Here is a 7,751-nt window from a genome sequence, read left to right as displayed (position 1 = left end):
ACTTTTTATTTCAAAATAATTTCAAACTTAGTTGTAAAATAGTACAAAGAACTATACTCTACCCAGTACTCATTAACATTTTGCTGCATTGCCTTATAATACCTCCCATGTATATACTAAAGTGTGTTTTCTAAGATCAAGGATACTCACTTAGAAAAAAATCAGTTCTCGAAAATAAGATATTTAACATTAATGTAATCCTATTATTTCTTTATAGACACTTTCTGGTCCAGGGTCCACATTCTCATGACCCTTTCATCCCCTTTAATCAGGAAGTTTCTCTGTCTTTCAGGACATCATTTTTGTGATATTAGAAATGTTTGAGGATTACAGGCCTGCTGTTGTGTGTAATATTTAATTTGGGGTTTGTCTGCTATTTCCCTATAATTAGCTTCACATTGTACATTTTTGGTATAAAAATAAGAATTTGGCAGTTTCTGGTGAATTAGGAATTGGTCTATAATTTTTATCTAAAATTGCCCTCCACCATGGTTTTCATTCCATCTGATGTACCTGGAAGCTCCCCAGAAGTTTGTAGAACAACGTATGTTCCGATTTTTTTTTAAATATATTCTTTATTCTAGAGATCACATTAAACCCATTATTTTGCTCCACAAAACTTTAATTGGCTTTGGACTAAAAGCAGTTGATACTACCTACATTTTGCCCTGCTGAGTTGGACTCTGACTTTCTTATTGACTGCATAGGGGTACATTGTACTTTGAAACATCCTGCACTATCAGATTTCATAATCTAATGCTTGATGGGCAATCCAACCGCGAGTGAGGAGGTTACAATCTCACTGCAGTTATCTATAAAAGTAACAGCTTCACAAATACATTTACATAAAGTTTGCCCTTTTAAAGCGCACACCTCTGTAATTTTTAGTGTATTCGCGGATTGGTGGTGATAACACTACCATTTATGTTCACCACTACTGCTGTATGAAGGATAACAAATTTGAACCCCTTGGTGAAATGGCTAGAGACAGAGCTTCTGTTTGAGATTTGGGGGAAATGCAAGTTTTGAGGGAGTACAGAAATGCCAGAGGCTGTGCGGTGAGGGGCGGCTTTTTCTGGAGGGTGTAGAACTAGGACCGGCGGGCGGGGGACGGTGTCCTGTTCAGCGTGAGCACAGACTCGGATGGGGGAGTGAGCGGAGTGGGTTTGCTGGCCTGAAGAGGTCTCCGTTGAAATGGAGAGTTCTTGGGCTAGGGTGAGCAGCCAGGTCCGGGCCGAGGGGGTGAGCCTTATTTTGATGTATGGCCTGACTGTGTCTGGCTTGAGAGGCTAGAATCGGTTGTGGGAAGAGCTGCACCTCTGAGCACACTGGAGAGGGGTTGGGGGTGTGAGGAGGCGGGGGAGTGATGGCAGTGGGCGGGGTAGGGTTACGAGAGTTCAGCGCCGGGCGCCTTCGCATCCCCGGAGCCCGCCTGGAGAAAGCGCGGCGGCCGCGGGGAGAGCTGCGGAGGCTCGGCTGGCGCGACCCCAGCGCTCGCAGGACTCCGAGGAGGACGCGTTTGCTGGGGTCTCGGGCCTGTGCGAGAGCCAGAAGTGGAGGCGGAGAAGCAGGGGAAGAGCTTCCGCTTCAGGTCCCGTTCCCGACTCAGCCGAGCTCTGCTATTAAGATACGTTCGGCTTTGTTTCTGCCCTCGGGCCGCGTGGGCGGGGCTGGGCGGGGTCTGCGCGTGGAGCCAGCACCCAGGGGTAACGAGGCCCGCAGCGGGAGTCGAGCCGAGCGGCAGCCGGGTACGGACAGTCGTAAGCGCCGGGGCGCGCGGGAATTGGCAGGGGTGGTGGGGGGCGCTCGCGGGGGGCGGAGGTGGGGGGAAGGCTGCCATACCCTGGGCACCTCGGCTTCCATTGCAGCCGTGGCTTGTACTGGTGGGCGGTTTCAGGAGATAGCCGAGGACGCTGGACAGTGTTCCTGCCTCCATGCCCCTCTGCAGCCGCCTCGGAATTGAGCACAATTGAACGTAAATAAGGAAGCCAGCCTGCTCCAGAATATAACATTGTTTTCTGGTGTGATGGTCGTTCCCTTTAGGGAGTCAGGGCTTGGGGCTGTCACTAGCCCCACTGGGTCGGACTTAGAAAAAAGCTCTGGGAGTGTTGAGCAAAGTTTTTCTTTCCCAGATTTGCACGCTGTGTGATGACTCCTCTGGGTGTCCCTGAGGAAGTGTGGGCAGTGCTTAGGGACTGTCCTCTCCCCCAGGCTTGTGGGCTCAGCGGGACATGCCCTCATGGGGTTGGGAGTTTTGTTGGGGAAAAGATGGACAATAAACAAAACAAGTTTCTGCAGTATGAAGTATGTTAGAGATGACGTGTGCCATGGAAAAAAGTAAATCACTGTAGAGGGACAGGGAGGACACTGAACCCTGTGCTGCCTCCACTCACCCCTAGTTCCAGGAAAGGAAGCTGCTGGGCAAGGCAGCTGGGTGAACCTTAACACTGTCTGCTCCAACCCACAAGCTCCGTGTGTGATCCCACCTGCTTCCTAGCTGTGCATTACACACTGGCTGGTGGACTCACGGGGTGGTGAGGCTGTGGGCAAAGACTGAGTGACCTTGGGCAGAGAGACCTTTAGGAGAAGGGCCCTCCAACCCATGGGGGAAATTGAATGTCTCCCCTACTCCTTCTTTGGCACCCTGGTTCATATGGCTGTCTAAACCCACACCAGCTGGAGCTCACAGGGGCCCGTGCCCCTCCCACCGACCTGAGCCCAACATGCCCCTGGCTCCCTGACTACCCAGCTGGTCCCTTGACTCTTCCTCCTAACATCCTGGCCTGGCCCAGACATGTGAAGGCCAGGGCTTCCCAGGTTCCTCTCCATTCTTGAGCCAAGGCACTCAGAGACCCAGAACACAGCTGGGCTTACAGAATAATGGAAGATAATTCTGAGCTGGTTGCCACTGCTAAAGAAATAGCTCGGAGCATACCCACTCAGGGCCAGGGTGGGCACAAATGGAGCAGGCATGTGGTGACTTACGGGGCCTGTAGGATTCATGCTCAAAACCCAGCCCTGATAGGGACCTGGATTCCATCATTGGTGATTTGTTGCTTTGAGAGGTGATGTGGAGAGAGTTGGCATAGGAAAGAGTTACACTGTCCTAGCTCGTGTCCTAGCTCTGCCGCTAACATGCCCCCTCCCTGGACCTCATACATAAAATTCGGAGGTTGGACTATCCAATCTGCAGGAATCTGTGCAGCCCTACTAAGTGACGACTCTGTGATTATGAAATCCAAAGCGATCTGCAGGAAAAGAAATGTAGTGGGGGCAGGTGGTTTTGATGGGACCCACAGCCCATGCCAGGCCACTGAGGGCAGCTTCCAGGAGAGTGGAGGCCTCCGTCCAGGGCTCAGGGCAGCCCCCACAGGGCAGGAGCCCAGCATTGAGGCAGAAGGGTCACTGCCTAGCCCAACTGGCCTCTGGGATCATTTGGGCCGCCTGTGGGCAGTCTTGGCCTAGGCCTGGGGGATCCAGAGTAGAGGCTCCAGGGGACTTTGTGGGTCAAAGGGGAAGCATAAGCAGGGAGGGTGCCCCTACAGTTCCCCCAAAAGAGAACCAAAGCTTCACCAGGGCTCCAGCCCCTCTTCCCTGAGAAGGGAGGAGAGGAGGGTGCTCCAGGAAGAGGTCCCCTCTCCCAGGAGAGAACTATGCAATCCTATCCTTGGTTATATAACTAAACATAATTATGCAAACAGCTCAGGTTCAAACTGAAGTGGCCTTTTCTACCACCAAGGTTTATTTGCTTTCCTGAGAGGCTATAGTTCATCCCCTCACCAGAGTGTTTGTTTTCACCCTCAGAAGTCTAGCCTACAGCTAGGTCCTCAGTGGGCTCACACCTGGAGGGAGCCCCCATGCCCAGTGGACCCCCATGGCCTGTCTCTTCCTTTGGGTTGCCTGGTGGGTGGGTGCTGATCTCATCAGGGGCCGATTTAGTGCCCAGCACAGCTGCAGCAAAGCCACACCCATTAGGCTCTCCAAAGATTAATGAAAGTGCTTGTGTGAGGGAAAAAATACTCTTCTCTCTGAGGTCAAATTCTCTAGCTGACCCACATAGGGGACCACAGGCCTTGTCCCAGGTCAGGAACAAAAGCTTTTGCTGCCTTTAGCGTTGGGAGCATTGATAAACAGTCTGACTGGATTCAGATTCTTCTTGGCACTTAGCTGGGTTAACTTGAGCCAACTATTTAGTCTCTCTGAGGTTCGTTTTTGAATCTCTTTAAAACAGAAAATGCTCCCCTCACTTCCCCAGGGTTACTGTAGTACAGGGGATGATGTGTTTAAAGGGTCTGCCCATATCTGTGTCAGGTCCAGGCCTTCCCTGGGCTCCTCATGGGATGCTGTGGCATTCAGACACATGATGCCTTAGAAGGACCGTGCCCGCCATGGGCCCGCAGCTGGCTTCGGAGTCTGTGGGAGGCCCACCACCTGGAGCAGGAGGTCCACAAGCCCCAGTGAAGTCAGAGAGCCACGCAGGACCCCTCGGGCCACCACCCTTTCCTGGGACCCACAAGCTCAGGTGCCCCACAGCTCAGCCTGCTTCTGGCTCCCCTGTGCAGTGTGTGGCCTTGCCACACTGCTTAGTGACTCCAGCATGCTCCTCTTCCAGCCTTTTGGAAGTAAGAGAAACATTTTGGTTCCATGCTGAGCCTCGTGCTTAGCCTGTGTGATAGGTAGCTCAGGGAATTCCAGCTCTAATCAATTCTTTGGGGCAAATGCATGTACTTTCCAGCTTTCCAGCTTTTGTGCCTTGCCTACCCTTCCTTACCTTGTGAGGAGGCAGGAGCGAGCAGGCCCAGCTGCCCAGGGGGAAAGGCACCAGGCACTCACTTCCCACAGGGGCAGGGCTGTTCTCCAAATCATAGGGATACCCATCAAGGTAGAATATCTTAATTTCAGAATTGCTCGCAGGACCTTGAATTGAAATTCCAGAAATATTTTAACCTTTTTTAGACTTTTTATTCCTTTTTGCAATCTAGACAATCCTGCACGGAGACTAACCCCACCAAAATCAACAACCCAAAACATTCCCCCACACTCGAACTCTAGTTCTTAGGGCCATGAAGCCCATGGCCCTTTCACCACAGGCCAGACAGGGAAGCCGGCTTAAGTTCTTCAGCCAAGGCCCAGCTAACAGTGCTGTCCCCTTACCACAGCTGAAGCTTCCAGACCCAGGAGCGTGCTGCTGAGGAAAGGCAGACTTGGGGAGGGCAGGGCAGGGCAGAGTGCCGTCAGTGGTGGAAAGGAAATCAAACAGTGAGTCATAGAGCCCACTCCTATTGTCCCCTGAAATTGTACTCCTCTACTCAAGTAGAGAATACCCAGTATTGGAATCCACGGAAGACAATGACTTTTCCTCATAGACAGTGGACTGTGTTCCACTCTGGTAATTTAGAATCAAGGAAAACTTGACAGCTCTCATTTTAACTGGCAGATCAGCAGATGGAACAGGACTTCAGAGGGGCCTGCCTGAGCCTGTGCTCATGAATCCTACGGTGGGAAGCTCCTCCATGCTGTCACTTAGGCCTGTGGGGAAGGTTGTGTAGCCGTCATCCCGTCACCATCCTCTCTTCACCCATCCAGACCCTCCAGGCAGGTGCCGATAGGGCGAGCTGAGAGTCCTCTCCGTATCCCAGGCCTTCTGTCCCCACACCTGCCTTGCAGCCAGACTGGCCTCCAGATGTCATGTCCCCATGGAACCCTCTGCTGTTCTCTCTGACAGAGATCATCACAAACTTCCCATCTTGGTTCTGATGGCACCTTATCAGAAAGGTACCCCAGCCTCTCACAGGGTCCCTCTCCTCCACCTTTAGTGTTCTTCAGCTCTAAAGACAGTGAATGCCTGTGAAAGCAATCAGATGCTGGCCACTTCCCCCAAGCTAACTCATAGAATCCTCCCAACACAGTGAGGCCTGGAGACATGCGTTCCCTGGCGAGCAGGTGGCAGAGCTGTGACCCAGCAGCTCCTGCATTTTTTGTCAGATCCGCACCACAAAGTATGTTCTTTCCATCTATCTCTCCAGGCTCATAGAGAGTCAGGGGCTGGGGACGTCCCTCCAGGAAAATGGTGATGTCCCTTCCTCAGGCACCAAGACAGGTCCCCACAAGAACGCCACCCGCTGAAAATATGCAGTTTGTACTTTGCTTTAACACTGCTTTGTTTTTGTCTACAAACCACATTTTTTCCTTTGTCTTGGGTGCCAATCCTAGGCTGCTTTCCCAGGGTTTGGCTCCAGGTCTAGCAGGAAGTAGACCAGGCCTGTGTCCTGGCTTGCTCTACTTCCTCCTGCACTGGGCCTCGCCCATCTGGAGTCAGGGGCCAAGGTTCAGGGAGGAAGGCTGTCTGGGAGGGTGGGAAGGCAGCCTGGGCAGGGCTGGGCTTGCAGTTGGGGTGCTCCCGCTGTTGGGAGCCTGAGGGCTCAGGTGCCATGGTAGGAGGTCGGCAGCAGGAGCGCCTGGCAGGCTGACCCTGCACTGGAGGAGAAGCCTGCTATGTGCCCTCTCTGCTGGGTGTTCTCTTTGTCTTCCTCTAGGGAAGAGCAGCAGGCCTGGGCAGGACGGGGAGGGCCTGGCCTCAGGAGGCACACGGGGCCCCAGCCTGCCCTCTGGCCTGGCATCAGAAGCGTGTGCAGTGCCATTATTTCCCCTTAACTGGATGTGGGTGGAATGAAAGAGGGTTTCAAGGACATGGCTTGGGTTTGTGGCTTGGCATTTGAAAAGTGGGTAGTGCCAGTTACAGTTGAGAGGGAACCCCAGAAGAAGACAGAGTTAGGGGGCAAGACCACCCTGGGTTTCAGGTGACCAGAGGCTCTGGGACATTTAGTAACAGCTGAGTTGGCAGGTGCATGCATGGGTCTGGAGCTCAGAGGAGGCCTAGGTTAGAGACACACATGTGGCTGTCATCCGGGCAGGGTGCCAGTAGGAGCCACATTTACAGAAATGATGGCCCAGCTTGATTTGGGCACAGGTTCTCTGGCAACCACTGTCCTCTGACAGCCCGGCCTGCTTTGTTTGCCCAGTTGCACATTTTCATCAGGACCCTGCTCCTCAGATGGCCCTGGGTGCAGATGACCCTTTGTCCCAGGGGCTTCTTGGCCACTAGAAATTCACACAGCAGATGTCCCAGCCGCAGCTGCTTGAGCGTGTTTTGTGCAGCTCTGCTGTTTGTGAGGGCATCTGACTTACTGCTGAAGTGGGATCTCTGGGAAGGCTGTGTCACCCTTAGAGATTTTCATATTTTTAAAAAGGGATCTGTTTTTGAGTTGATAGTACATTTGTGTAGGAAAAAAAAGATTTTTTTCAAGGTACGAAATCCTGTTTAGTGAGAGTTCCCTCCCTCTTGTAAGTGGCCACGGTCCCCATGTCTGGGTTCCCAGCATGGATGTGTGCATCCTTTGGTCTGCACAAAGGGCACCCGTTAATTATCCACGCTTTCCTGCACCCTACTTTTTTCACTTATCTACATATCATGGAGACCTTTTCCTATCAGCTGGTAGATTTCTCTCTTTTTTACCTTCTGCATAATATTCATTCTTTGCATGTGTCAGTTTCTTTCACCTGTCCCCAACTGATGAAAATTCAGGTTGTTTCCAATCTTCTGCTTTTACCAAAAAAAAAAAAAGGCAGTGGATATTCTTGTATACTTCCTTTTCCTTTTCCTTGTATACGTGACATTTCACATAAATGTAGAATCAGTATTTAGGGGAGATAAATTCCTAGAACTAAAGTTGCAAGTTGAAGACCCTGCA

At 51.8% G+C, this 7,751-nt stretch overlaps 1 protein-coding gene across 3 annotated transcripts in view; it reads left to right on the top strand.

Moving 5' to 3' along the window:
- EPHX1 (epoxide hydrolase 1) overlaps nt 1-7,751 on the top strand; it is a 31,601-nt gene that overhangs the window by 2,903 nt on the left and 20,947 nt on the right. The window contains exon 1 of one of the 3 annotated variants that reach the window (XM_037008872.2): nt 1,598-1,748. The exons of 1 other annotated variant lie outside the window; for it this stretch is intronic. The gene's annotated coding sequence lies outside the window, so the exon portion shown is untranslated. Of the gene's footprint in view, nt 1-1,597; nt 1,761-7,751 lie in introns of those variants that run through there. One more of the 3 variants, XM_073216647.1, reaches the window with a different exon arrangement.

Source organism: Manis javanica, chromosome 11, assembly GCF_040802235.1.
Source record: "Manis javanica isolate MJ-LG chromosome 11, MJ_LKY, whole genome shotgun sequence".
Taxonomy (NCBI): Eukaryota; Metazoa; Chordata; class Mammalia; order Pholidota; family Manidae; genus Manis; species Manis javanica.
The sequence above is the reverse complement of the archived record's forward strand: the minus strand, read 5'-3'. Positions and strand labels throughout refer to the sequence as shown.